At 46.7% G+C, this 24,652-nt stretch overlaps 1 protein-coding gene across 1 annotated transcript in view; it reads right to left on the bottom strand.

The window, feature by feature from the left end:
• The window catches only part of GLYR1 (glyoxylate reductase 1 homolog), a 456,170-nt gene that overhangs the window by 306,693 nt on the left and 124,825 nt on the right, over positions 1-24,652 (bottom strand). The gene's annotated exons all lie outside the window — the stretch shown is intronic.

The following is a 24,652-nucleotide window of genomic DNA, read 5'->3' as shown; positions in this document are numbered from 1 at the left end:
AGTGAAGGATGCCAGTGAAGTTAACATTGGTAACAATATTGCTCTTAGGGGTAGTCTTGTAGGTCGGCTGGTATATAGGAGCACAGAAATGAAATCAGTTAAACAGAAGTTTCACAATAAAGTTCAGTAAACAGTATGTGTACTTATCAGTATTTACTTTTACAGCACAGAACTTTATAACTTCAGACACAATTGTGTCAGCTGAAGTGACAATTTTGCTCTAGGTGGTGACGTGGCTCACCATATGTGATGAATTTGCAACTTCCACATGAAGCTACACACCATGCAGAGTAAGAAAAACAAAGCAACAGGGAAGCAAGGAGAAAGAAAGACTGAGACGGGGAAACAAACCATGAATGGAAAAGTGAGAAGTGAAAGAAAATGTATTGCACTTGCATTTATATAGTGCTTACTACCCCTGACTAGGAATAGTGGTGAATTAGTATAAGGAAATATGAAAGTAATTTGAGTGGTGGATATGTTAGTCTGCAATTTGGATTGAGAAGGCTAGTGAAGGGCTAGTAGAGGGGAAAGGTTTGCATTTATATAGCACTTGCTACCCCTCAAAAGTAGTTGAACCACTTTTCAGTGAGTAGCACACTACTCTGCAACCCAAAATAGGATTAGTGGGCAATTTGGAATAGGAAATTAATTTGAGTGGTGAACATGTTAGTCTGTTATTTGGATTGAAAAGGAATAGTGGAGGGATAGACTAGGGAAGGGTCTTGAATTTGTTTTTTGGAGTTCATAGCAGTAGGAGGTGGTTTCTGATGAGTAAAGAGGAGGTGGAGCGGGAAGAGTCGGAGGGAAAGATTTAGAAAGGCGTGCTTGGGAGATCTGAATAGTAAAAGAGGTATGAGATGATGCAAGGAGAGGTAGTGGAGCGAAGATTCTAGAAAGTATGTCTCGAATAACAAACTAGAGACAACACTACATCGTAAACAAACAGCAGGTAACTCAACGCTGCATGCTAGGAGGTTTCACCCCAAACACCTCAAAAACAGTATTCCCTATGGTGAATTCTTAAGACTCCGCAAGATATGTAGTTCAAATAAAGATCGTGAAAGATGTCAGCAAGAAGCCGTAGAAAGATTCTTAAAATGAGGTTACAATTAGAAAATAATAATCAGCATTACTTAAAGCTAATGCGAAACTCAGCGACAGCCTACTGACACACAGTAGGAATACAACAAAGGGGAACTGGTCATTAGATCAGAAGCCAGAAAAGGATAACACCGAAAGCTTGACACTTAGACTCATAACCACCTACAATCGCCAGGAGAGACAGTTGAGAGCAATAGTCAATAACAACTGGCCAATAATACTGACAGATGGAGTATTAGGTCAACAGATTGCCAGACAAACCTATAATCACGTTTAAGAGAGCACCTTCGATGAGAACCAACTTAGTTAAGAGAAGCTCTGAAATCAGCCCAAAAACTATATGGGTTTTTCAAATGTACATCATGCTGGGCATGCAAATTCAGCACAAATCCTACTCATTATACTACACCTTTCAATCCGAATCCTGTAGCAATCACTGGTAACTATAACTGTAGGGCTGATTTTGCAGTTTGTTTTGGAGTGCACCTGTGGCTTACGCTATGTGGGTAGCACAAATCTACAGGCGCACATGAGAATTCTTTTAAATCAAAAAAGGGGAAGGGAGAACAAAAGCGATAATCCATCAGCTTCCAAACAACGTACAAAGATCAAGAAGGGGGGGGGGAGAATGGATCACTTTGTTGATGATCTTCTTCACTGCGTTGGTAGCCGTATTATAAGTTGTTACGCATGTTATTGAATTCTCCGCACCATCGGTAGCAGGCCTATATACGAGTAATTTTGAGAAACACCACATACTGAATTACCAAAATCCATTTTCACCAAGGTTTTGTTCTGGAAGCGATATATAGATGACGTTGTCTGCTTCAAACGCAGTGAAGAAGATCATCAACAAAAATAGGAAGATTGTCACCTCTGGCTGTTTAAAATAGCCAAAACCTATATTTGCAAATAAAAGAACAAGCAATGTGAAAGACCTCCTAGTTCACACACGACCGGCGCAAAGGACAAAAACAAAAAGTATTACTGCATCTTGGAATATGAATCCCATCATTGGCCATTAACCATGTGGTTCTTGCGCAGTATGCAGACTAACCACTGCAACAAAAACTTTGACCCTTTCTAAGAACCTAATATGGACTCAACGACAACACAATAATTGTAATTCTACGCACGTGATCTACATGATCACGTGCCCTTGCGGACTGAGATATTTTGGAATGACCTGTCGCAAAGTCAAACTGCGGATCAGAGAACATAAAAGCAACATAAAATGCAAAAAAGCCACAACAAAATTGAGCAAGCACTATATTGACTCAAACCATACAATTGATGAATTGCATTGGACAGTCAATGAGATGCTAACCACCAAGAACCAGAATGCGGAACACATATTGTCCCAAAAAGAACAAAGTTGGGTTCACCGTTTAAAAACTAAATGTGAGGGGCGTGGCCGGGCAAGATGGCCGACCGGACTTAATCCGTCTCGGCTCCCGGTCCACGCGCTGTCTTGGAGGGGACAGAAGCAGCTGCGGCAACCTGCAACCATCACAAATGAAGGCTGCTGGCGGGTGATGCGGTGAGGCATCGGCGGTGTGTGTCGGCGTGCACTGATTACCGTCAGATCAGCTCCGTTTGCCTTCGCCGTCAGGACAGTGAGGGGCGTGCCGGATTAACATGGCGGCGCGCCCGTAGCGGCGATCGGAGCCCTTCCCGGACCTCTGGTGGCTGTGAGGACGCGGAACCCCCGTTGGATCACCGGAATGCGCGGCGAGTATGGGATGGCCTGGGAGCACCAGCGGTAATACCAGCACTTGGTCAAATTGGCCGGCTTTCGTCTCCCCATGTATGCCTGACTTTAAAATGGCGGCTGTGCGACATTTCATGGCGGTCCTCCGCACTCCCGACCGGCTGCCCGGAATCGACTGTCAGCTCCACATGAGAGGGGCCCTTTGAGCACCGTGCCCAGTATCTCGGACTTGCTGAGCAGTGGGGGGGGTTTCTCTGGAGGAGGCCTGAGGGGTCGGGGCCTGTCACACACCGCTGCCCAGCGCCGTCAAGCTTGCATAGCTCCTCTTAAATGCACGAACCGCCAGCGCTTACTGTCTGCAGACCTCGCTGCTGGTGACCCGGCTCCTCACAGTCTAGCAGCTTACTGACCCCACTGCAGTGGGCGTTCCCAGGAGCACCACGTCAAGGATGCCCGAAGGGCTCTGGAGCACTCCTGAACCCCACGCTTTTGCATATCGACGGTGCCACTCGTGTGTACCCGAGAATTTCCTGATTGAACTCCGGAGAGGTGCCTCCCGCAGGATTCACGGTGCGAGGCCTCGTGGCAAGGAGGTTAACCCTTTCAGCATCGCCTACGATAAACTACCAGTCCAAAGCTGGTGCGCTAAGCTCTGCATCCGCCAAGACAACAGTCAAGACTTCGAACAAGGTCTCTGATTTCTTCTCGACCGCAGATAAGCGATCTACGCAACGGGGAGACGCAGTCTCTGCAGAGATGGCTCTTACGAAAGCAGATCTGTTAACTATGGTTAAAGACTTCCAATACGAATTGCGCAAAGACATTGGCCAAGACATCAAAACTTCCATTGACCAATTGCGAGCGGACCCGACCGAGCGGCTGTCCTCCCTACAACGGGATGTGGACTCAGTCGGCACTAGAGTCCTGAACCTCGAAGCCCATCACCAGGAACAAGAGCAGCTCTCTACCGGCCTCCGGGACGATGTCCGCTTCCTTAAAGAGCAACTCCATCAATCGCAGCTTCGGGCAGAAGATCTGGAGAATAGGGCTCGGAGGGAGAACATGCGCATTAGGGACTTGGAAGAAGGCGCAGAGGGGCCTGATCTAGAGGCCTTTGTGGTGGGTCTCTTCTCGGAGATCGTGTCCCCACAGACCCTCAAAATAAAACTGGACAGAGTACATCGGGTGGGGCCTCTACAACAGGGGGAGAAAAAACGACTGCGCGATGTCCTGGCAAAATTCCACTCCTATAAGGTCAAGGAGGCGGTTCTTCAGGCGGCCAGGGCTAGGGAGTCCATTGCATTCCAAGATCATTCCTGCACCATCTACCAAGATGTCGCAGCATCAACGCTGGCTCGGAGACAATTGCTCAGACCCGTTACCACTAAATTGCGGTACGACAAGATCAGATACAGATGGACTTATCCCTTTGGGCTCAGTTTTGAATTTCAGAACAAGCTACGCCATATCACCGACCTACAGGAGGGCTTGGATCTGCTAGGCATTCCTTCTGGAGGGGATACCACCGGCCCTGGGTGCAGCTAGCGAACCCACCCGAGGAGCTTCATCTTCTGCCTGGTCGCGCAAGGGGAGACGCTGAGCGTCTACTGGAAGCCCCGTGGGCTCCATAACGCAACTCCTGGCCTACTTGCGGAATTGGCTGCTGTACTTAGGAACTTCCGATGATACACAACGGGGGCTGGCTTCTGGCGGGGGAGCCCTGTGCCCTGCTGTGGCCGCTGCCTCTGGGACTGCGGGTCCTTCCTATCGAGAAAGTGGAGTCATGGACGTTGCAGACTTCATAAGTAAGACTGATGTTTCCTTTTGATTCTCGCACAGTGGTCCTGTCAATCCAGGGTGTTTTTAAAAATATTTTATGCTAGCTTTCGGATACATTCTGTGAGTCACACTGTTGATAGTTCTATTTACCAATGTGGTTGCCTTCTTATTGCGATGTGCTAGGCTTGGGCTAACATTGGCCCTTTTTGTTCCTGTTGCCTTCTTGAGAACCGCACACATTTGCCTCTGGTCAACTTCCCCGCCGAGGCGGGCGTGGTCCTCGGACCTGTTGTCCCCCGTGGTCTCAGAGGGGCCATCTTGGCCCCACAGAGGGACCAAAAGTCAAGTGCGAATTGTTTTTATGTTCATATTTGTTCAGATTTTCGTGGGGGTGGGTGGCGGCTTTCTAACATGGTTTTTGGGGGATTCCCACGATTTCGGGAAGGCACATGCAGTGGGCTCTGATCTTATGCTTCTTCAGAGGGGCGGTTTGTGGGTGGAAGCGCAATGGGACTATCCAGGCTGGGGGTGTGATGTTGTTTTCTCCATGTGATGTAATGCGGTTCTCAATTGTAACTTGGAATGTTAGGGGCCTCAACTCACCCCAAAAAATAGAAATATATTATTGATCACCATCTTGACATCGTGGCCCTACAAGAGACACACCTAGCTAGAGCCGAAGACTCACGTCTCAGACACAAACTCTTTCCCCTAATCTATAAATCCTCGGCCCACACGAAACATCGAGGGGTGGCTATTATGTTTCGCTCTTCCACACATTTCCAACCACTGGGGGTCCAGAGCGATAGAGAAGGGCGCTGGGTCATGACTAAAGGGCGCCTTAGAGGGACAGTTTGCACTTTTGCGGCGTTATATGCCCCTAATACCGGTCAGATGGGTTTCCTAAACGCATTTTTGGGGAAATTGACAGACTTTACGGAAGGCCCGCTGGTTCTTATGGGAGATTTTAATTTGATATGGCAAAAAGAGCTGGACAGCTCATACGCTCAACGGGCAGGCCTGGGCTCTTTCTCCGGGGAGACAACAACATATACATGATCTGGGCCTCCTTAATACCTGGCGCACTCTTTTCCCACAATCACGAGACTATACGTTTTACTCACATGTCCACCGTACATATTCTCGGTTGGACTACATCTTTATCAGCCAGTCTCTGCAAGGTGCATTACAGGATGCCAAGATCTTTCCCCTCTCGGTATCTGAACATAGCCTGTTCTCTGTTTGTCTCAATTGGCTAGGGACTGCCCCGGCCACTCCCAGATGGTATTTTCCTCCGTCGCTAACTCGTGATAAGGAATCCTGTTCCAAAATTAGAAACACCATTACGGAATTCTTCAATACTAATAGACCAGAAGATACCTCGGAGTTTATCACCTGGGATACATGGACGGCTGTTATTCGAGGGGAGTGTATAGCTCTTAAGGCGGCACTGAATAAGCAGCGTGCTCGCGAGAGAGACCTACTAGAGACCGAACTGCCGGCTCTTGAACGTACCCACAAAGCTAACCCCACAAGGCAAACACTACGCGGTCTCACGGCCCTCTGAGGTAAACTCAAGGCCATTTACAACAACAGGGCAGAATTCACACTTCTTAAGCTACGGCACCTATCGTACAACCAGGGCAATAAAATTGGTAAACACCTTGCCAGACAATTGAAAGGCAAACGGGAGAAGGAATACAGAGGCGGCATTTTGGACCCGTCGGGGGAGATTACACATAGGGACGGGGACAAGGCGGAGTTATTTGGGACATTTTATGGGAACCTATATTGTGGGGATTCCTTAGACGCGGACGCTCAGCAGGAATATCTCAAGTCGTTGTCTCTGCCCCAGGTGTCGGATTCTTGGAATGATATAATCACCGCTCCTATTACTATAGAGGATGTCACCATGGCTATTAATAGCCTGAAATCTCACAAAGCCCCAGGGCCGGACGGCTATACAGCTCTTTTCTATAAGACATTTGCCCCCGATATCTCTCCCTACCTTGTCCGCCTTTTCAACAAGATGGCGGAAGAAGGTGCAGCTTCCGGCACCATGTCTGAGGCCGTGATTTCTGTGATTCCCAAATCAGGGAAGGACCCCCAGCTTTGCGCCTCCTATAGGCCGATTGCCTTACTGAATCTTGATGCTAAACTGTATTCCTCAATTATTGCCAAACGCCTAAATGACCTCATGCCCTCTCTCATTCACCCGGACCAGTCGGGTTTTATCAAAGGACGCCAGACGCACGACAATACCCGTAGAATCATACACCTGATTGAAATGGCCAATAAGCGTCAGATCCCTGCAGTCTTGGTGGGCCTGGACGCCGAGAAGGCCTTCGATAGGGTAGACTGGGGTTTCCTATTTGGCACTCTTGGGGCATTCGGTTTTGCGCCTAAATTTCTCAATATGATAAGAGCTAACTACCGTCTCCCCCGCTCTAGAGTGGTGATCAACGGGATACACTCATCTACCTTTTTTCACTCGAGAGGCACGCGTCAGGGGTGTCCCCTCTCTCCTCTACTTTTTGCGCTCAGCATTGAACCCTTGGCTCTAGCGATCAGGAATAACCCTGCCATCCAGGGAATACCATTTACCGGAGAATCCCATAAAATTTCGCTGTTCGCAGATGATGTTCTTTTATCCCTATCTGAGCCGGCGATATCTCTCCCGCCCTTGCAGGAGAAACTCGAGTGCTTTGAACTAGTGTCAGGGTTCAAAACAAACCTAGGCAAATCGTACATACTTAATCTTACCCTCTCTCCCACGGAGGTTCTTCGGCTTCAATCTCTTACTCCGCTGGCGTGGGCTACCTCCTCCATCCAATATCTGAGCGTTCAACTGACGCCGAGAATTGGGGGGCTATATGCTGCCAACTTCCCTCTCATTCTAGCGCGCATTCAAACAGAACTCACGAAATGGAAGCCTCTCTTTTTGTCATGGCTGGGCCGCATTCATGCGATCAAAATGACTCTCCTGCCCAAACTTCTCTACTTATTTCAGGCCTTACCCATCGCAATGGAGAACGACTTCTTTCGAAAAGTGAAGGCCATGATCCTGCGTTTTATCTGGCAGGGAGGTCGAGCACGCTTCTCTTACTCTTTGCTACGCCGCTCCCACTCGGATGGAGGCGTGGGCCTACCGGACATCCTCTTATACTACAAAGCGGCGCAGCTGAGAGTCCTGACGGAATGGACCCAACAGGAATCCGAGAAACACTGGTTACATATGGACGGCAGTGTGACGGGCGAACTGTCTGGGACCTGGTGTGGCGCTCCCGACAGGACAGACCGCGGAACACATACATTCGCACCCCTACTCGCACCACCCTTAAAATATGGGATTCGATCTCAGGTGACGACAGGTGGACCACATTCCCGTCCCAGTTTACTCCGATTCATTTTAATCCAGCATTCACTCCGGCCCAGCATGAGGGACCTTTTGATGCCTGGAGAAAGGGAGGCTGCTTAGCTCTAACACATTTGTTCCATAACTTTGATCCACTCACTTTTGATCAGTGCAAGCGAGACGATAAGCTAGAGGACACGGAACGATACCATTATACACAATTGATGCACTGGGCCCTCTCTCCTCAAGTGCGGGACGCTGCTACTTGGCCCCTCACAAAATTTGAGGTCTACCTCACCAAGACTACCAATATGAGAGGGGTGATCTCGTTCATATATAGCTTCCTACTTAAAACAGCTTCATCTCCACGCCCCAGATACATGTCTATGTGGACTTGAGTCACCGTCCTATCTCCGACGAGGAATGGACGCACCTTTGGTCCGACATGGCGCGATTTCATCATTCCACAGAATTCAGGGAAGCACACCTGAAGACCATGATGGACTGGTATCTGCACCCATCCAAACTCCGGCAGATCTTCCCCACCACCTCGGATAGATGTTGGCGAGGGTGTGGTTTGCTTGGGGACTTCCAACATATATGGTGGGACTGCCCGGCTATCCGCCCCTATTGGGAAGAAATCCTGGCGCATATAAAAGATATGCTGGGTTACCCCATCCCCACTACCATGGCGGGAGTGCTTTTGGGGCTTCGTGACTCCTCCCTAGAACATCAGACTCGAGCTGATAAAATGATCAAGTGGTTTTGCATTGGAGCGGCTAAAGTCACCCTGGCAGTCGCTTGGAAGAGGAGGGAGGCTCCTGCTGTTTCTCTCTGGCACTTCCGCCTCTGGAGATTGCTTAGCTTAGAGCGTATGGCTGATATTTTCAGGGATAACTATAAGAATTTTGAATTTAAATGGGGTCCCCTTGTTTCCTTCCTTTCCAGAGGCCTCCCAGCCGCTGTTTGTCCCTCTTCCATAAGAAGCCTCCACCTCTTTCAATTTTGATTAGTGTTCCTGTGCTGAACACCTTCTCGACTGTTTGTGCTTTGCCGCCACCACGGGTAGGGTGGGGGTTGGGCGTAGGGGAGGCGGGTTTTTTTTTTTTCTTCTTCTTCTTTTGGTCTTATATTTCAATTATCCCACGCTGGGATAAATCTGTACATGCTTTTTGTTCACTCTATGAATAGCACTTCAACTGCGCAACTTGGGGAGGCTGCCATCGCAGACGGAAGTTAACCTTTCTATAGACCTGCCTGCTTGCTTTATACCTCTGCAAAGACTCGTTTTAAGCTCCATTATGTTTAGAAACTGTATCCACCATTCGGCCTACCTACCGAGAAGAGGAGCTGGTTTTGTGTTGATCAAGGCAATTCATTCAAATGTTATGGTCATGCTGAGGTTTGCTGATCCCCTGCGTGGGACCATGTGATGGTACTATCCCAGATTGTAAGCTGTAAAAATTTAATAAACATAACTTTGACAAAAAACTAAATGTCCAAGGTTTGAATGATTATGTACCTTGGCATCAACTATACTGACCTCCTAATCATGGAGTCACAGTAAAAATCCCTTCAGGGACCTATCCAGATGCAAATGACATTCACGATAAGATTCCGATAAAATACCATACCACTTACGAACAGTAATTTTATACAACACACTGGTAAATGTGACCCACGTAGAAGCACCATGTCACGAATAGACTGCCCTCCTCTCACCTCCGTTTTAAAAAGTTTTAACTTAATTCACATTTATCTTCAGGAGGACATATAGGTACTAAGAGCCTCCCAAAAATCATACATTCATAAAAATTTTCATCACTATTATGATTCAGGAATAATTACACAAACTATTGCATACATTTATTTATTCCTTTCAATTTCACTATTCACCGAGTCTTTCTTCCATATTTATCCTCATGATGAAATAAAGAGTGCCTGGAACGGGCCCACGTCACCAAGGGACCGTTTCCAGAGCAAGCACAAATCGCAATTCCCGCAGCTGGAGGTGAGAGTCACGCCCACAGACCCCCTTCGCGGAAGCAAAGTAAGGTCTCCTACTAATTCTCCCCTTCTTTCATTATAGAAGGCCGGGAGAATCTTGCTGGTCCCTCGGACACCTGCATACGGGTTCCCCAGGTAATGTGACGCTTCCATGAGGGAGTGATATCTAACAATAATCTAAGACACGCCTGTTTTTTAAGGATTTACCACACCGCAAATAATGGTGGCGGATTGAAAACAACAAGTTATTCTCGTTCTGGTTTTCTCTTGCCTTGTTAATATAAAGATGCAGGAATTTAAATAATGCGCCGCACTCTTCCCCCCCCCCCCCCCCTCCCCCCTTTCACATATACCGGCATATATATTTAGAGAAGAAAATGCGCTTCACAGTCAACTTAATTTGTAACGAGCACTCAAACTGCACTCTCAGAACTTTTATTGTGTACTGCCATTCACTGTACCGAGAACTACTGATGCACAATGTATTATTCCATGACTACCTAATTACAATGAAACGCGAGACCTTAAGCGCCTTTATAGACCTTGGCGCTATACTTCTGAGCAATACCTTTGTTTACGTAGTACATAACTTATCTATGCCAAATATGCATTTTGATGGGGTTAATAACATGACCCTTTTAACGAATGGTCAAAAATAAGTTAACTTGCAGCATCATATAAACAGACAGGAATTCGCACGTCATTGGTTTCCTTCTCTCCTTTTTTTTAGAGGTACTTTTGACCTATTAACAGACACACAGAAACAAACTCTAAATTTGCTACACAAATAGTTTTCGTTTACTTTCTCTGGTCCTGACGAAAGCCCCATAGACCCGGCTGGGCGGAACGGGGCTGAAACATGTCGTTCCTGTATATGGACTACACTAGTGCGCTGGATTAAGTAACACGATCCACATATGCACACCCACTGTTTTTAACCTTCAACATCTCTCCATCAATAAATTGCACCCTAAAGAGGATGTAGAAAGAATTTCAACTTCACTCCACACTGAGCACATATATTTTTTGGTCACTGGTCACTACTGCAATATCAGTGGTTGGCCTCCAAGATAGACAGACTTCCCACCTATGTACGTATATGAGTTTTTTTTTATGAAGGGCATCGCTAACTAACGACACTGGTGACGCGGGTACAAGTGATCCATTTCCCCCCCCCCCCTCTTGATTTTTGCACATGAGAAATCTCCAACATCTAAGTGCAATAGCCAATTCAGACGCTACATACCCAGTGGCCAGACACTTTAAATCTGAGCATCAAAATGATCTGAAATGTCTTGCATACTATGTAATTGATACATTACTACTTTTAGGACAAGGGGGCAACAGAGAAAAATTGCGTCAACTAGAATCAAGAATGATGGTAGAACTAGACTGTAAAACACGTCAGGTTTTAACAGTGAGGATCTACATAATTTCCGGTGATTATAAACAACTTTTGATTGGTACTTAGATGCAAACACAATGTTTACACATATACATTTAAATAACATAATTGGGTAAAAAGTCAGTCCTGTCAAGATTATGGGCCATATGTATCAACAGGTTTTACTTATTCTGTGTCTATGGGAAAATGCCTTCATACATGTAGCCCCAAGTGTAGAAAAAGAGAGAAAACAACACAAACAACAGTAGCAAAACACAACATCTACAATATGCATGTACAATGCAATTATCTTGATGAACAGATTCCTCTCCATAAGCTGACCATAATTTTGTTCATATTATGTAATTATGTAGATACACTGTCACATGTATAGTCAAGCACTTTGGTAGCACATAGCACTTTTGTAATGTTTATACACACAGCCCTTTATGATGAACGACTTGACAAAATAAGATGCATCAGGTTTAACCATATGGAAAATGCTACTTACCCAGTATGCATCTGTTCTTGGCATGTAGAGCAGTAGATTCGCACGCTTTGCCTAAGTCTGCCATCTAGTGTTGCGTCCGGATGTTTGCACTTTGTTTTTGTTCGAAGAAGGCTTTTCCATTCACGAGGTAGGTGACTCCTCCTTTGGGTGATAGTGCACATGGGCATCGACTCCATTGTTAGATTGTTTTCCCACAGAGGGCGAGAATGGAGTTAGTAAGAGTAGAATAGAGATGTCCATGTGTATGTATCGAAGTAAGATAGTACTGGAACAAGTACAGGTATCCAGTGTGGTGGGTGGGCGTATGTGAATCTACAGCTCTACATGCAAAGAACAGATGCATACTGGGTAAGTAGCATTTTCCGTTCAAAGCATGTGAGCTGTAGATCACAAGCTTTGCATAGACTATACAGCAGTAGTCTCCCGTAGTGGTGGCTAACCTGTAGCTGTTGCAGTTGTTTGAAAGTGTACCTAAAACTGCCTGGCCTACATTAGGCTTGTAGCTAGCACATCCACACAAGTGTTTTGTACATGTGTGTGGTGTAGACCATGTTGCAGCTTTACATATTTCGGCTATAGGAATATTTCCTAGAAAAGCCATAGAAGCCCCTAGTTTGTGAGTGGAATGCGCCCTAGGGGGAATTAGTAGAGTTCTTCTTGCTTAGCAAGTTTGCATGCATTTGACTATCCATCGTGCAATTCCCGATTTAGAAATGGGATTACCTTTGTGTGGTGGAGCAAAAGCGACAGAGTTGTTTAGTCTTAAGAAAAGGTTGTGTCCTTTCTATATTATTATTATTAGAGTAATACTCTTAACATTTAAGGTGTGTTCTGCCACAGAATCTGGTTGAGGAAAGAACACCGGCAACAACAGATTGAGTGACGTGAAAAGCAAAAACTACTTTAGGTAGAAATTTAGGGTTAGTGCGAAGAACCACTTTGTTTTGGTGTACTTGTAAAAATGGTTCTTATAGGGTAATGCCTGAAGCTCACCCACTCTTCTCAGCGAAGTGATAGCAATGAGGAAAGCAACTTTCAAAGGGAGACATTGCAATTCAAATTTATGCAATGGCTTGAAGGGTGGACCCATTAGCCTGGTAAGGACAATATTAAGATTCCACACTGGGGCCGGTGAAAGTCTTGGAGGAATAACTCTTTTGAGTCCTTCCATGAAAGGTTTAACAGGCACCCTGAAAAGGGTCATATGTTGTTTATTTTGAAGATAAGCAGCTATTGCAGCAAGATGTAAGCGTATAAATGTGTACGCTTGACTTTAAGTTTGTAAATGTAGTAAATAGAAAATATTTTGAACTGAAGCATCAAGCGGATTGATATGGCTGTAATTGCAATAAATAACAAACCGCTTCCATTTTGCTGCATAACAAGCTCTTGTAGTAGGTCTTCTAGTCTCTTTAAAGATATTTGTACAGTCTGGTGGAAGATTCAGATAACCATCTCTATGATTTTAGGTGCCAGATCGCAAGGTTGAGAGGCTTGGGGTCTGGATGTCTTATCTCTCCATGGCTCTGCATGAGGAGACTGGAAGTGAGGTGTAGTTTTTGATGAGGAACTACTGAGAGTTCCAACAGGGTAGTGAACCATGGTTGACGGGCCCATGTGGGAGCTACCAGGAATAGTGTGAGGGATGTTTGCCTAAGCTTCCGGACCCCTAGAGGAATGAGTGGGAGAGGCAGAAAAGCGTAAGCAAATATCCCTGACCGTTCATCCTGACCGTTCATCCATAGAGCATTTCCTTTGTATAAAGGCTGTGGATACCTGGAGGCGAAGTTTGGGCATTTTAGTGGGGGGCAAACAGATCTAGGTCTGGGAAGCCCCACATCTGGAGGAAAGGGAGGAGAGCATGAGGGTGAAATGTCCACTGTTGTCTCTGTCTGCTGAGCAGATCTACTATCTGATTTTTTTGATTCATGGCTCACCTCCAAATGTCCTGTGCATGGTGAGATAGTTGGAGTGAGTGTGTCCCTCCCTGTTTCTGAATGTAAAACATGGCCATCATGTTGTCTGTGTGTATCAGGACAGCTTTGCCTACAAGGCGAGTTTGAAAGGCTTTGAGCGTTAGAAAGAATGCTAGCAGCTCTAGATGCTTTATGGGGAATTGCTTTTCCTTTTTACTCCACAATCCCTGAATTGTGTGAGTTTGGAGATGAGCTCCCCAACCATTGAGTGATGAGTCTGTTAGCACTATCTGTGGAACTGGGTCGATGAAAGGCCGCCCCTTGGAAAGGTTCTGTGGATTCCACCACTACAGAAAGCGGTGAGTACGACCGTCAAACAACACTAGCTCTGTCAATTGACCTTGAGACTGATTCCATTGACGTGCTAAGCATTGCTGAAGGGGAAGCATTTAAAGTCTTACATAGGGAACTATCATGATACAAGATGCCATCATTCCTAGAAGCTGCATGAACACTCGAGTTGATGAGTGGTTGGGTTGAAATTTGGAAACCAGAGTCTGAACATTGTGAATTCTGGCTGGATTGGGACAGGCTAGAGCTTTCTGTGTGTCTAAGGTAGCTCCCAAATATGGTTGAATGTTGGAGGGTTGAAGATGGGATTTAAACAGATTCACTGTGAATCCTAGGTCATGCAGTAACTGTATTGTGGTTGGAGTGTGCTGTAGACACTTCCTTAGTGTTGGCCTTGATGAGCCAGTCCTCTAAATATGGGAAGATGTGCACATGTTTTCGTAGATGTGCAGCCACTACTGCCAGACATTTTGTGAAAAGAGGGGAAACAAGTCACTGTTTATTTGCGGCTGGGGAAGTACGGGGTGTATTACTTTTCACTCTTCCTTTGCCATTGTTTCCACGAAACACACCTCGTAAATAACCTCTTGTAGAGGGTGATTGACTATTACCTCTATATGAAGTAGAGTATCCGCCTGTAGACATGGTCTTAAGGAGTGGCAAAATGAACCATGGTAGGATGGTGTTTGCAGTGCTCTCATTGATTTGGCTACCTCAGTCTCTTTCTTCATTTTTTCTAATGAAGTATCCACTGCAGAACCAAATAAATGCTCCTTATCAAATGGTAAATTTAAGATTGATACTTGGACCTCTGGCTTAAATCCAGATACTCTAAGCCAAGCATGGCGTCTGAGGAGTACGCTAGTGCTAATAGCGCATGAAGCAGTACCTGCTGCATGCCTAATTGAAGTGTCGGAAATAAGCTTCCCTTCCTGGATGAGGTCATGAGCTTTGGCTTTATACTCATCAGGCAGATGTTGTATAAGTTGCTCTACCTCATCATAATGAGCTCTGTCATATCTTGCCAAGAGTGCTTGTGTGTTAGCAATTCGCCAATGATTGGCTGCTTGAGCTGCTACTCTTTTGACTGAGGCATCCAGTAATTTAGTTTCTTTATCAGGAGTCGGGCTTTCCTGTTTGAGAATTAGCTTGTTTCCGAGCATTAGATACCACCAAAGAATCTAACGGAACCAGACCCTTGATGTAAATTGGGTCTGTAGGTGCAGCTTTGTAATTTTTGCCAACCCTAGGTGTGAGAAACCTAGCTCGCACTGGATCTTTGAATACCTCATCTGCATGTTTTAACATACCATTGAGCATAGGTAGTGAATGCCTAGTCTTTTGTGATGTACTTCGTGTCTCAAATAAAAAACCCTACTCAAGAGGCTCCTTACGGAGTTGTACTCCATGGTACTGTGCAGCTCTATTAAGCAATTCAATAAACCCCACAATATCATCTGGAAGAGAAGGCTTAGATGGGTATAGGTCTGGATCAATATCATTAATGGGGTCAGTGTTATAATCGACCCATGGGTCTGGAGCATTACCTTGTGGTGCATCCCCATGTGTGTCTCCATCTTGATCCCCATCATCGTGCTGATCTGGAGTGTGTGGCTGAGGGGAATTTGTGGGTGTTATCAGTAAATTTGGATCTATAGGTGGAGAATGTGAAGGTGAAAGAGAAGGAGCAGTATTAGTACCCATATTCTTTCATTTCAGAGGGATATAATAAGAGTCCTCAAATTCTGCCTTTCTTTTCCCTGGCAGCTTTGCATAAAGGTGCCCAGTTTTAGGGTTAATAACAAGTTTTTGTTTTAGGTCGGTGTTGGCAGGCGGAATAGCCAAACATGGCTCTTTGGATGGAGGAGGAGCAGTTTTCTCTTTTGGGGCCAGAATTTTCGGCGTGGAATGTGTTGGTGCTGAAGATTTTGTTGCCGAGGATTTCGGCGCCGAGGATTTCTGTTCCAAAGTATGTTTCAGTGCCGAAGAATCAGTTGTCTAGTATTTCAGTGCCGAAGTTTTCGGTTCAGTCCCCGAAGAAGGCCGAGCCTAAAGGCAGGGCGTTCGAAACTTTATCACAGTGCCGACCTTGGCCTGAAGGCAGAGGAGGGACGAAGCCTATTTAAATGGTACCTTTTGGGGTAGAGGAGTACGCTGACTGGGCGCGAGGTCTTCCTCGATGTCGAGTCTTCCTCGGACACGTAGACGTGTTCTTCCTCCTCTGCCGCGACTCCCTGTGCTTCGAAGATCTCTAGGTCGACATCTTCTCCGTAGACATCGGGAGCGGAGTCTGTGTTGCATGTACATTTCAGGATGTCGAGCCAGACGGTCATGGAGAGTATTCTTCGATCGGATCGTTGTGTTCGGGTGACAAACACAAATTGCACACATCATGTAGATCAGTGCAGGGGTACTTAGAGTGGCACCCAGGGCAGAATTGGCATGGAGTCTGTTCCATTGACTTAACTGTCGACGCGGCTAGGACCAAAGGTCTTGCACAAGACTTTCTGAACTAAATTTTTGAAAAAAAGATACGATACGCGAAAGCAGGCATGCTTGATTGAGAAACAATACCGTCGAGGGGAACCCGAGAATGGTGTTGAACCAGAGCACAGCAATTCACGTCCAAACCTGATGGCGGAAAACAATCTACAATGGAGTCGATGCCCATGCGCACTATCACCGAAAGGAGTCACCTACATCGTGACTGGAAAATACTTTCTCAAACAAAAAAAAGTGCAAACATCCGGACCCAACACTAGATTGAAGACTTATGCAAAGCATGTGATCTACCGCTCACATGCATCAGTCATACATATTTAGGTATATTAAATAAAGCACATTTACCCTTTATACATATGTATAAACCCCAGTGCAATATGACTAAATGCATTATGCAGTTAGAATAGGATGAAGGAAAACTAAAAATGTACATTTAATTTTCGTCTTTTAAAAATAAATGTATACATACTGCTATTTTGCACATGTGTATAATGACGGTTGAAAAGAGAAGCAAAAAGATAAATTATGACATGTAGCATAATCTGTTGTCTGTCGTAATAATCATCATGGGACACAACCTAGAGTGATTTAAAGAAATACCACAGAGCGCTCTTTATGTGATCAAGGTCAGGTGAAGTGACCGAAACACGTCATGACACGGAGTGACCGTAAATAATGCACTTTAAAGAAAAAGCGGAGTCCAGGCCCGAGTGTTCTTCCAAGAGTAACGAAAGGGATTGAGCTGTACGTACACACACACACACACACACACACGCACTAATATATATGTAGATTAAAGTTGTATTTTATAAACTAGTGCTTTCAAGTGTTGTACTTTAAATTAATTTGGCTTTATTTTTTGCAATTCAATAGTGAAGCAATTGTAGATACGTATGATAAAAGATTTACTTATTTATGCAGTCACGTTTATACATGTTAAAACATAGAATAATGTAACTATAAGGAATATGTACATTTAAGCAGAACTAATATCTTTATTTTTTAAAACAATTATTATACACGTTTATACAAAGCAATATACATATGTAGGTACATATTTATAGTCCAAATAAATGCTTATATACAAAGGTATATGCTGTATATATATATGTTTGCCTATGGTTGTTATGTGGGGTAGAGCCAATTCTGGAGTAGTCTTCTGAAGATAAGGTGGTTATCCGTGGATCTTATGTTCGTGGGTAAAGAGATCCATAGTTTGGCTACTTGATAAGAGAAGGATGCGCCACCCATGGTTTTCCCTTGTACGGTGGCATTTTGAGCCAAGGTGCCACTCTAGAGTGGAGGTTCCTTTGTCGAATGAATTTGGTGATTTCATTCTTGATGAAGAGTGGTCCTGTTCCATGTATCACTTAGTGGGTGATACAAAGCAGCTTGAATGTGGATCTTCTGGCAACCGGTAACCAATACAGGGCTTTCAAGGCAGAGGAGATGTGGGCTTGTGGCTTTATATCTAAGAGTAGCCTGGCAGCTGAGAAATAAATCCGTTGTAGTCTTTTCATAGCTGTTAAAGGTGATCTGTGGTAAAGGCTACTGGCCTAATAGAGTTTGGACAGAACAAGAGAAATGGTAGCCAGGACCTTGTGTGTAAATCCCAGATGGGGGAAGATGCGTTGCAGAGTTTTTATAGTAACAAAACTTGATCTTGCTAGTTTGTCTACTTGGACATTCATTGATCGCTTGTAGTCCATGGTCATTCCGAGGTTTCTTACTTCCTTTGATACTTAAGGCGGTGTTCCCAGATCATAAGGCCAGGTGGGGAGTGGGTCATAATTTTTCCAATTGTCATGCGAGTATTCCCGTTTTGGAAGCATTCAATTTGAGATGGCTCAATGTCAACTGTTGATCCATAGCTTTGAGACAACTGAAAATTGGTGAGGTTCTAAAGTCTTTGAGGCATTCAAGTTGAAGGAGTATTTACGTGTCATCTGCATAGTTATAGATTGTGAGGTGAAATTAATTGATCAGTGCCGGTAATAACTTCATGTAGATGTTGAAAAGCATGGATGAGATGATAGAGCCTTGAGGGACCCCTACTTTTGAGAAGCACGGTTTGGACGTGAGGGGGGGGGGGGGGGGGGGGGGTGCATGACAGTAGTTCTATTGTGAAGGTAGGATGTGATCCAGTCTAGAGCAGTGCCCTCTATGCCGGCTTCATACAGTCTTTGTATCACTGTGTCATGGTCAACCGAGGAGCAGGGAGAAAGAGCAAAAAGGGGAAAACAAAACCTGAAAGCAGAAGCAAGCACTGGATATACTATGCAACAGTGAAAGAAAACACCTGGGGCAGACAGCAACATTTCATATTGACACTTACAGGATGCGGAAAGCAAAATAAAACCACAACAAAAAGGAGTCTTTTTAATGTAAGCTGTGGAAAGCTGCAAGTCACCCAATCAAATAGATGACAAGAGAAGTCAACCCATAAGAAACAATCGGGTCGGGGGAGGAGCCTAGCGCTTGACCAAGATGGCCGCGTGAGCTCTGAGCTCCCGAGACCCTCGCGCCCTCCGTCGACTATCCTGTCTCTAATCCGGTCTGTATGCATGGCATCATGTAGATGACCTGTCAGGGAGGCGATTGATGCTACCCGCGATCGGATCGCCCACCGGGAACCGGAGTTATGCATGGCGGAAGATTGCGGCCTATCTCCGAGGGATGCCAGGGGCTAGAGTTGGCAGGATGCCCGACTTCTAGTTGAACAACAACGGCCAGGCGAGGTGTGAACTGTCGGATGGAGGTCCCCGTCCTTTCACTTTAGCTTTCTCTCCCTTTGTCTGCCCTGCCCCTGGAGAGCTCTTGGTGGCTTTATTATCCTTTGGACGCTCTACATGCTACTCTGGCGGCCCATTGCAGAACTGATTACTCCTGATTCCTCTCGTTGAGAGAGGGCCGTCTTATCTGAACCGACCTGCTTGGTACCAACCATGTCGGGCAAAGCAGAGGTGGATCGGCTGAAGCCTAAGTCTATCAGGCGGGGAGCCTATACTCAAGTCAATAATATGGACCGCTATGCTCTGCAGAAGGGATCACCGAGTGGGTCGAGCCAGTCGCCGGATACCCAGAAGGAGGCCTCGCCCTTGGCCCCGGAGCTCTCGCTGCAGGATGTCATGGGCGCGCTCGAAGGGATGCAGACTTCGATTGGGAGACAGTTTGATGCCCTGGCGCATAAGGTGGATGCCATCTTGGTGGATGTTAACCTGATCCGTGCGGACTTGGGCAAAATGAATGAACGGGTTAAAACCCTGGACCTCAAGACCACGGGCCTCGCCGATGAGGTCACGCAACTGCAGACCGAGGTTCGTAAGCTGAGGACCGAGAGTGATCTCGCCGCCCGCCGGCTGTAGGACTTTGAGAGCCGGGCCAGGCGCAACAACGTGCGCGTTATCGGGGTCCCGGAGTCCTCGGAGGAGGCTTCGGTTGACCTGCTCGTCGAGGACTTGGTGCTTAACCATCTGCAGCCTAAGGGTCTTGGGAAGTTCTTTGCGGTTGAAAGGGCCCATAGAGTGCCGGGTGGGAGGCCCAAGGTTGGAGCCCCACCGAGGCCGATTGTCTCCCGGCTCTTTCATTTTCGAGATCGGGACGCTATCCTGCAAGCATCGAGGGTGACGGGCCCAGTCCCCTTCCAGAACGCGTCGGTGAATTTCTATCCGGACTTCACCCAGCAGGTGCAGAGACAGGGCTTTCTGGGGGTGAAGAGGCGACTTCGGGAGAGGGATCTGAAGTATGCCATGCTCTTCCCTGCCAGACTACGTGTGGTGTACGAAGATCGGACATTCTTCTTTGAGTCTCCTGTCATGGCCGATGAATGGCTGGACGCTTTGCCCCGGAGGCGGACGGGAGAGGACACTGCCGCGGATGGGGACAGTGGCCGGGATGGGCAAGGCTGATTTTTCGGAGCCGGTCTGACTGTATTTGATGACTTGATTAGAGTGCAGTAAATGCGAAGGGTTGCGGGAGGACGAGGGGAGCTCTTTCCTCCCTTAGGGTGCTTTTTGTAGATTTTGGGTTTTGTAGGGCGACAGGCACACTGCAAGTTGGGGGGGGCTTTGTAAGCTGCAGCAGGGGTGCAGGGTGGGGGGGATGGTTGGGATTTTGGGGTTGTTGTTGGGGGGTCTGTTTCTGCAAGGCGTAGTGATAATCTTCGGTATTGTCCCATGGTGGCTCTTCGGGGGGGGGTGGGCCTCTTTGTGTTTGGGGATGGGGGGTAGAGGTTTAAGTGTTATTAGCTGGAATGTTAATGGTTTGGGGGATCGCATTAAGCGCAGGATAGTTTTGCAACACTTGAAACGGTCAATGCCAGATGTTGCCCTACTGCAGGAGACACACCTTATAGGTAACACGTGCTATGCTCTTAATAGGAAGGGTTATAAATTCATAGCTCATTCGGGATTTTCCTCCGGGTCTAGGGGTGTGGGCATCCTTGTCAGGGCCTCGCTACCATTTGAGGTGGACTCCACCGTTGTTGACGATAGGGGGAGGTTTGTGGCGGTGGCGGGGAGGTGGGAAGGTAGAACTTTGGTTTTCGTTTCGGTTTATGTCCCTCCAGCCCTGCAGGCCTCCACGTTTGTAGATCTGGGTAGGGCCTTGCTGGATCTCCCGGGGGATATGTTAGTGGTAGGGGGGGACTTCAATGCTGTCGGCTCTGGGCTGCTGGATAGGTACCCGCCCAGAGACACAGGGGGGGCGGCTCAGAAGTGGCTTCCAGACTTCCTAGACACAATCGGCCTGATAGACTGCTGGAGGCTCCGACACCCCACACAGCGTCAATAATTTCTTTAAAAATAATTAAAAAAAAAAAAAAAACACAATCGGGTAACCCAACGGTATCTAGAAGTACTGGTATTCTCCACAATAGGCCTTTTGACAACAACCAATTTTTATGCCAGACCAAAAAACACAAGCTCATCTAGCTAAAGTATGCGAAGGAAAGCGGAGGTCGCAGCAGCTGCCTATATTTGAAGTCCGATATTTGAGAATGAAAAAAATAAGTTACTTACGTGTAACTGTAGTTCTCCAGTATTGGAATCTTTCATAGATTCACATGCTTGAATCATTCCCGTCGTCGAGATGGGAGTCCCCGGTATATCAAAAGCAATGCAAAGTCAGTAAATTAGAAGAAGGCCTGGGCCCATTTAGTTTTGTACCATATCATAGTGGTTGTGTAAGAGAGACCAAAAATTGGTTTCAACCAACACAAACACCCTACCCTCTAGAACTCTCCTGAAAGAAACCCCGGACCATCAAATTTTCACAGCAACAGTGCAAGGCATACACCTGTTAAGGTCCGAAAGGTGAGCTTCTCAGGTGAAGAGAGTGGGTTGCGTGTGAATCTATGAGAGATTCAAATACCGGAGAACTACAGTTAAAGGTAAGTAACTTATTTTCTTCAGTATTGGAACTTTCATAGATTCACATGCTTGACTGACTGATAAACTTGTAAAGCATGCTACTGCCGAGGCGTCTTGGCGCTGAAGTGAGTAAATACCGACGCCCAGGCTCGCCAACCTAATCGCTTAGGGGAAAAAGCCAGGTCTTTAACAGTTTCCTAAAAAGAGATCTATTTGGTTGTAGCCTAGTCGAGGTCGGGAAGGAATTCCAGATTGGCTGCTGGGTGGGAGAAGCTCTTGCCACCTCATCTGGCTTTATCTTAGGAACCAGTATCAGTCCTGTGTTGGCTGACCTATGACTACGTTGCGGTGTGCACCAGGAAAACAAGTGTTGAATGTCCGTGGCTACCCCCATGTAGCCTTATCTTCTAGACAGAGGGCTTTGAAGTCCACTCACTGCCGGACTGGCAGCCAATGGAGCTGTTTGATACTGGCAGACGTGGGGTGATGTTCAGGAAGATCTAGCAGCACACGAGTTGCTGCATTCTGTACAGACTGCAGTTTGGAGATCTGGCTTTCATCTGTTCCCAGATATATGACGTTGCCATAATCAATTCTGGAAAGGACAAGAGCTCCAACAACCGTTTTCCTGAGGGTTAATGGGATAAACGGCAGGCCTTTGCGCAACACTTTCAGAGTAAAGAAGCAGGCGGAAGATACCCAACTAATTTGTTTTGCCAACTTGAGTTAGTTGTCGAAGATGAATCCAAGGTTGTAGCCTTGGTCAGAGGGACCAGACAGTTCCCGGCTTCTGAGGGCCACCACAGGGTGAAACGAATAGTTTCTTACCTGTCGGTGTAGTTTTGCAGCTTGAAGATCTTTCTGGATTCACTATGCTGTGCATTATTCCGCGATCTTGTGGTTGGGTCCGGATTCGTAGTCTTTTCTTTGTTTTTTTTTTTTTTTTTTCGTAGCCCAGGTGGGCGTCGACGTACACCATTTGGTGCACCTCCCGTGACGTCGTCGTGCTTCCTGCGGAAGTCCCACCTTTGGGGCGCCATCTTCGGGTTCTTTTTTCCTTTCCTTTTTTTTTTTTTTTAACCCTAGGCGATTGATTAATCCTTCTTGTCCCTTTATCTGTATGTTTGTATTTCTTTGATCTTTTCCGTTTTACCCCCTCTTCCTCCAGCCTCATCTTCCTGGCGGAGGTGGGTGGTTCGCTAGTGAATCCAGAAAGATCTTCAAGCTGCAAAACTACACCGACAGGTAAGAAACTATTCGTTTTGCAGCGTGAATCTTTCTGGATTCACTATGCTGTGCATTGATTTTGTAGCGGTTTTCCTAGTTCTGTGGCGGCTGGGTGATAGATGAGCGTTGGTCGTTGAAAATGTGCTGAAGCACCTTCTGTCCAACCTGTGCTTCCTTGTTCATCTGAATGTCCACGCAGTAGTGTTTCGTGAACGTGTGCACAGATGCCCAAGTTGCCGCGAGGCATATGTCCTGGATGGGCGTGTTCGCCAGGAAGGCCACGGTGGCCCCTTTCTTCCTTGTGGAGTGAGCCTGCGGCCCCTCCGCTAGCTCCTGTCCAGCCTGTTTGTGGCAGAATTGAATAGTGAGGGCAATCCATCTTGCGATGGTGCCCTTAGTCACTGGTCTACCCATGAAGCTAGTAGCAAAGGACACAAACAGCTGTTTCGACTTCCTGAGTTCTTTGGTTCTCTCAATGTAGTGCATCACCGCTCTTCTGGCATCGAGGGTGTGCAGTGCCTTTTCTGCGTTTGTAGTCGGGTTTTGGAAGAAACTTGGTATCTGGATAGTCTGATTTATGTGGAACGCCGACACTACCTTGGGCATGAAGTGTGGGTCCGTTCTCAGGACTATTCTATCTTTGTGAATCTAAATGTAGGGTTCCTGCAGCGTTAGTGCTTGAAGCTCGCTCACCCTGCGTAGTGAGGTTATGGCCACCAGAAAGGCTGTTTTCATAGTCAACATCTGCAGTGTGGCCTTGTGAATGGGTTCAAACGGTGCCCTCATGAGCTCCGTCAGGACCACATTCAGATTCCATGCCGGCGGCGGCAACCTTTTCGGGGGGGCCATCCTTTTGGCTCCTTCCATGAATCTCCTCACCACCTGCGAGCTGAAGAAACTTCCACCTTTTTCACCTCTGGTGTAGGCCACGATGGCCGCTAGGTGTACCCTTAGTGAGCTCGAGCAGAGGTTACTCTTTAGAAGGTGTGTGAGGTACCTCAGTACTGTTGAGTCTCTTGTCATTCTGTTTTGCAGGCCCTTTTTTCGGCACCACACAGTGAACCTCTTCCATTTTGCGCTGTAGCATTTTCGTGTAGTTGGTTTCCTCGCCTCCCGTAGCACTCGCATCGTGCTCGGCGGCAATCTTAGGTGTGCGAACTCTAGGTCTTCAGGAGCCATGCCGCCAGGTTGAGGGTCTCTGGCTCTGGGTGCAGGACCTCTCCGTTTTGCATTGAGAGCAGGTCCTTCCTCCTCTCGAACCTGTATGGGTCGCCTTGTGCCATTTCCTGAATTTGTGAGAACCATGTCTGCCTCGCCCACTGCGGAGCCACCAGGATCAGGGTCATGTTGCTGGTTCTGCACTTGTCGAGCACTCTGTGCAACAGGGGTATCGGTGGAAAGGCGTAGGCAAATGTCCTCGACCAGCTTATCCATAG

This window comes from Triturus cristatus, chromosome 10, assembly GCF_964204655.1.
Source record: "Triturus cristatus chromosome 10, aTriCri1.1, whole genome shotgun sequence".
Classification (NCBI taxonomy): Eukaryota; Metazoa; Chordata; class Amphibia; order Caudata; family Salamandridae; genus Triturus; species Triturus cristatus.
This window is presented reverse-complemented; position numbering and strand designations above follow the sequence as displayed.